The sequence below is a fragment of the Myiozetetes cayanensis genome, unplaced genomic scaffold, assembly GCF_022539395.1.
Source record: "Myiozetetes cayanensis isolate MyiCay16 unplaced genomic scaffold, myiCay2020 scf133, whole genome shotgun sequence".
NCBI classification, from domain to species: domain Eukaryota; kingdom Metazoa; phylum Chordata; class Aves; order Passeriformes; family Tyrannidae; genus Myiozetetes; species Myiozetetes cayanensis.
This window is the reverse complement of record NW_026086971.1, coordinates 92,982-99,446: the sequence shown is the minus strand read 5'-3', so window position 1 is coordinate 99,446 and position 6,465 is coordinate 92,982.

The window sequence follows — 6,465 nt, the reverse complement described above, 5'->3', positions numbered from 1 at the left end:
TCGTCTGGAATATGTCCTCAAGGAGACACTACTGCTCTAGCCTACACTATGTCCTCTGGGGGTTTAAGGATAATGGCACCCATCCCTATGGAGAAATGCAGGGGGGTATATTTGCCCAACCCTTCATCCATTTTCCCTTTGGATCCAATACAATGGCCTCTGGGAAGTTTAAATTCTTCCTAGATGTCGGAGACATTTTACTTTTTGGGCTTTTCGTGCAAGTTTGTACCATTATGGTATAGCTAATATATGAAGCTAGGGCCAGGAATTATCGAGAACAGGCCCAGAAACCTGACCCAGGGGTGGAAAACCTTGAATGGCATGGGTTATGGGAGGATATGGGTAAATTCCTAGAAAGTTGTTCAGCTCCTACAACATGGAGGCTCACTCTCGAACAACTCCTAAACCCTACAAAGATAATGACAGCTGTGAGGGAGAGAGGTCGTGGTAGACCCATGGAGAGGCAGCTAGAAGTTGCATGTGGGGTTTTGGCCTTTGCCTACTGGAAGCTGCTCGGTATGGTGCAGCCCTTCCAGGGAAAAGGAAAAGACAAAAACAAGATGCCTTCTACCAGGGTGACTCCAGATAAGGCCAATTCCAAGGGACAGAACAAACCAATGGAAGTTGCCCCTATCCAAAAGAGGAAATAAAAGACCACTTGATGATGATGGGGAGGCAGGACCCTCACAGGCAACTAACCCGGAGCCAGAAATCATCACTGAATCCTTATCATATAACAACCTCTGGAGCTTACGGGCGGATGTTATTCATCTTTCGAATGAGCCCATTCTGGCCTGGATGGTCCGAGTTTGGGACTCCATGGGTGATGCCATAAACCTTGATGGCGGTGAAGCAAGGTTCTTGAGGTCTATAGCCCAGGATGTGGGTATTGAGGAGGTGTTTGTGAGACAATCTAAGCCCCTGTCTCTCTGGGCATGGTTGTTGGATGGTGTGAGGAAGAGGTTAATTTACAGAGATTCCTTGCAGGTAGACCATTATGCAAAGGGCTGGAAAACCATGGAGGAGGGGATCCTATGCCTGAAGGAAATGGCACTGTTGGAGGTACTGTTTGGAAGGGATGGGCAAGCCACTGACGATCCTGACAAGGTTAAATGTACACCACAGATGTGGTGGAGCTTCACACATATGGGGCCGTCTGCACATACCAGTTACCTGACATCATTTCAGGCTGGGGAGAAGCGAGAGCGAGTGATGTCTATAACAAATAAACTTTGCTTGTATGAAAGTATGATCCAAGGACCATTACAAGCCTGCATTTCCACTGTAGAGACATTGATCAATGACCTCAAGACACTAACTACAGAGATAAAAGATCAACAGGAGAAAGAGAGGATTGAGAGAAACAGTTCCCATGTGGTACCAGTGAGAACCAGACGCCCCCCAACTAGAGAGAGTAGACAGACCTCAAAAACTGAGTTGTGGTATTTCCTATCTGACCATGGAGAAGACATGGGACAGTGGGACAGGAAACCTACCCATGCCCTGGCAGTCCAAGTACAAGAGTTGAAACAGAGGAAAAAAGGAAAGTCTGTGAAAGTGAGTGCAGTACCGGTCTCCTGTGGGCAGGGATCTGACCCGCTAGAAGGTACCGCCCATCGTAATTCACATAAGGAAAACTGTGACGAGAAGGACAGAGACCAGTATTAGAGGGGTCCTGCCTCTAGCCAGGGAGAGGAACGGGACAACCATGTCTATTGGAATGTGTGGATCCAATGGCCTGGCACATCAGACCCACAAGAATACTGGGCTTTGGTTGACACTGGCACTCAGTGCACAGTAATGCCCTCAGGACATGTGGGACCAGAGACTATTTCCATTTCTGGGATGACAGGAGGGTCTCAAGAGTTGACTGTGTTGGAAGTTGAAGTGAGTTTGACCAGGAAGGAGTGGCAGAAACAACCCATTGTGACTGGTCCAGATGCCCCATGTATCCTGGGCATTGACTACCTTAGGAATGGGAATTTCAAAGACCCCAAGGGACATAGATGGGCTTTTGGAATAGCTGCTGTGGAGACAGAGGAGGTTAAGCAGTTGAATTCACTACCTGACCTCTCAGAGAACCCTTCTGCTGTGGGACTGTTGAAGGTTGAGGAACAGCGAGTGCCAATTACCACTACAATAGTGCATTGTCGGCAGTACCGAACGAACCGAGACTCTGTGATCCCCATCCATAAGATGATCCATGAGCTGGAGAGCCAAGGAGTGATCAGCAAGATCCATTTCCCCTTCAACAGCCCCATTTGGCCTGTGCATAAGTCTGACGGAGAATGGAGACTGACTGTGCTCTATCGTGGCCTGAATGAACCCACCCTGCTGCTGAGTGCCCCGCTTCTAGACATGAACTGGAGTCCAAGTCAGCAAGGTGGTATGCCACTACTGACATTGCAAATGCGTTCTTCTCCATTCCCTTGGCAGTAGAGTGCAGGCCGCAGTTTGCTTTCATGTGGAGGGGAGTGCAGTACACCTGGAACTGACTGCCCCAGGAGTGGAAACACAGTCCCACCATCTGCCACAGACTGATCCAGGCTACACTAGAGAAGGGTGAGTCCCCAGAACACCGACAGTACATTGATGACATCATTGTATGGGGAGACACAACAGAAGAGGTTTCTGAGAAAGGAAAGAAGATCATCCATATTCTCCTCGGAGCTGGGTTTGCCATCAAAAAGAGTACGGTCAAGGGACCTGCCTGAGAGATCCAGCTCCTGGGAGTAAAGTGGCAAGATGGACGTCAACAGATCCCAACTGAAGTCATCGATAACATTACAGCAATGGTCCCACTGACCAGCAAGAAGGAAACACAAGCTTTCCTGGGTGCCATAGGTTTATGGAGAATGCACATCCCTGAGTACAGTCAAATCGTAAACCCTCTCTATCTGATAACCTGCAAGAGGAATGATTTCCATTGGGGTCCTGTACAGCAGTAAGCATTTGATCAGATTAAGCAGGAGATTGCCCATGCTGTAGACCTTGGGCCAGTCAGGACAGGACCAGATGTGCAGAATGTACTCTACTCTGCATCTGGGGATAAGGGCCTCTCCTGGAGCCTCTGGCAGAAGGTGCCTGGCGAGACCCGAGGCCACCCACTTGGATTCTGGAGCCGAAACTATAGAGGGTCGAAAGCCAATTACACTCAAACAGAAAAAGAGATCCTAGTAGCTTATGAAGGAGTACAAGCTACCTCAGAGGTGATTGGCACAGAAGAACAGCTCCTCCTGGCTCCTTGGCTACCGGTATTGAGTTGGATGTTCAAAGGGAAGACGCCCTCTAGGCATTATGCCTCTGATGCTTCATGGAGTAAGTGGACCTCCCTGATCACGCAACACGCCCACATTGGAAATCTAAATCTCCCTGGGATCCTAGAAATCATCATGAACTGACCGGAAGATGAGAATTTTAGTCTAGCAGATGAAGAAGGGGAGCAGGTGGTACGAGCTGAGGAAGCTCCAGCATACAGTCAACTACCAGAAGAAGAAATACACTATGCACTCTTTACTGATGGTTCCTGCCGCATTGTAGGGATGAAACGTAAATGGAAAGCAGCTCTATGGAGCCCCACATGACAAGTTGTGGAAGCTACTGAAGGAGAAGGTGAATCGAACCAATTCACAGAGCTCAAAGCTGTCCAGTTAGCATTGGACATTGTTGAATGAGAGAAGTGGCCAAAACTTTACCTCTATACGGATTCGTGGATGGTGACCAATGCCCTGGGGGAGTGGTTGGACAAATGGAAGAAGGTCAATTGGAAATTTAGGGGAAAACCCATCTGGGTTGATGATATATGGCAAGACATTGCTATCTGGGTAGAGAAACTGATTGTGAGAGTCTGCAACATAGATGCCCATGTGCCCAAAAATCGAACCAATGAAGAACATCGCAACAATGAACAGGCAGTCCGAGTTGCACAAGTTGAGGTGTCACAGGTGGATCTGGACTGGCAGCAAAAAGGAGAGCTGTTCCTAGCGTGATGAGCCCATGATGCCTCAGGCCATCAGGGCAGAGATGCCACCTATAGATGAGAATGAGACAGAGGGGTGGACTTAAACATAGACACTATTTCCCAGATTATCCATGATTGTGAGACATACTTCCATTAAACAGGCTAAGAGACTGAAGCCCCTGTGGTATGGTGGACACTGGAATAATTGTAGGTATGGGGAGGCTTGGTAGGTTGATTATATCACACTGCCACAGACCCACCAAGGTAAGTGCTATGTGCTCACCATGGTGGAAGCCACCACTGGATGACTGGAGCTGCATCCGGTGCCCCACGCCACTGCCAGAAATACCATCTTGGGTCTTGAAAAGCAAGTCCTGTGGCAACACGGCACCCCAGAGCGAATTGAGTCAGATAATGGGACCCATTTCAAGAACAGTTTAGTTACCACCTGGAGCATGGCATTGAGTGGGTCTATCACATCCCATACCATGAAGCAGCTGCAGGGAAGGTTGAACGGTGTAATGGACTGTTGAAGACTACCCTGAAAGCATTGGGTGGAGGGACTTTCAAACACTGGGATCAGCACCTAGCAAAGGCTACGTGGTTAGCCAACACTAGAGGCTCCGTCAATTGAGCTGACCCTGTCTAATCAGAGTCCCTTCGCACTGTAGATGGAGACAAAGTCCCAGTGATTCACATGAGGGGTGTGTTACGTAAAACAGTTTGGGTTAACCCTGCCTTGAGTAAAGGTAAATCCATTTGTGGAATTGTTTTTGCCCAAGGACCCGGATGCACATGGTGGGTGATGCAGGAAGATTGAGAAACCCGGTGCATACCTCAAGGGGATATTATCTTCACATGAACAGGTCCCTACTGGCTTGCATGGAACACTGCAGGCTCTGCATCTCTAGTGATCCAACAGCGTTCCTTGCTGACTGTGGTTAGAATTGCACCAAAGGCCACAAACTGAACTGTTTACTTGGTTTGTTTGTTTGTTTTGAAGGGGATTATTTTTGGGTATAGGATTATTGTTTGGTTGTTCTATTTGTGTTCTTTCATTGTTCTGCCAATACATGTATATCTTTTAATAAAGGGCTGTTATTTCTTCCTTTTTTCCATGTTTTTCCTCAATTGAAACCTCTTAATTTTGGATTTGAAATTGCTAAGAGGGTGGAGTTTGGGTCTTCCACATAACTCATCCTCAGCAAAACACTTGTGTCTCATTAAACTGAGACACATAGTCAGATGCACCCTGCTTGTCAAAAATATTGATACAAAAAATAAGATAACTTTTAATTCTTGAGTGTTATTGATATCAGAGTTTTGAGATGTAACAGAACTAGTAGTGCTTGCAACAGAATGTATCATAAAAAATTTCTGTCACCAAAGCCTCGATTTAAAGTAACCAACCAAGGAAAGCAAAGAAAGAATAAAGAAAGGAACCTGTGGAGAACTGAAACAGCCAAGCAAACAAAGGAGGGGTATTACACACCCAAGTGCATTGTCTTAAAGTAGTTCATAAGGTGGTCAATTAGGGGGCTCCAGGCAGAAATGACCACCACGGACCCTTGGTGAAACCCCTCCGAGACCTTATAAGGATATGTATATATGTTATTTAGTGCAGGGGAAATGTCATAAATATGTAACAGGATTGTTAGAAATGAAAATGAATAATCATGTAATGCAAACATTTAAGCTGTAGCTAAGGTACCTCGGTGTGCACTTAGGTGGAATGATTCCCAGTGCATCCAGCGTGCAGTAATAAAAGAATGACTGACTCCTAAAACTCACAAATTGAGACTCCTAAAATTCAAAAATTAAGTCTTAGAGGCTTCTTTTAAGTGCCAATTTTAGGCAACATTATAAATATAAAAATGCAACCTGTTTTCCAAGTCAGTTCAGCCAAAACTTATTTCAGATCATTTATAATACTGAACATTCCTGAAAATTTGTACACTAATGAATCACAGAGGAATCTCAGTTCAGACAATTGGAAATGTAGATGCAAGTCTGAAGATAAACTAAATCAGCAATGAACAATGAGCAGAGCAGTTTAAAAATAAAAAAAATTCTATCCCAACAGCTTGTATTCATCTCCCCTTGATAAATTTCATTTTTATTAGGCTGGCACTTTAAATTTCCACTCAAAGTAATGTTTCATACTAAAAAAACCCAACTGTAATATTCATTTCAGAAAAGGGATTTAGGGGTGCATTTTTGTATATGTACTTAACATCCTGGTGATATACTACTGGGTTTCCAAATAGATAAATTATGTTTAACGTCTCAGCTTTAATAAGCCTCAGAAACTGCAGTTATAGAAAAAGAATAGAAAAAAAAGAAACTTTACGTAATATATTAAGTGAAACCAGATGTAATGGAATGCTGAAACCAGCTAACCAAGGACACTTGGTGAAACAACCAAGATAAAAACAGAAGAAGGAACAAACAAGGCCAGCCATCAAAGTGCTAACTAGCAGGGGGAGATGGCAACCACCGACTCA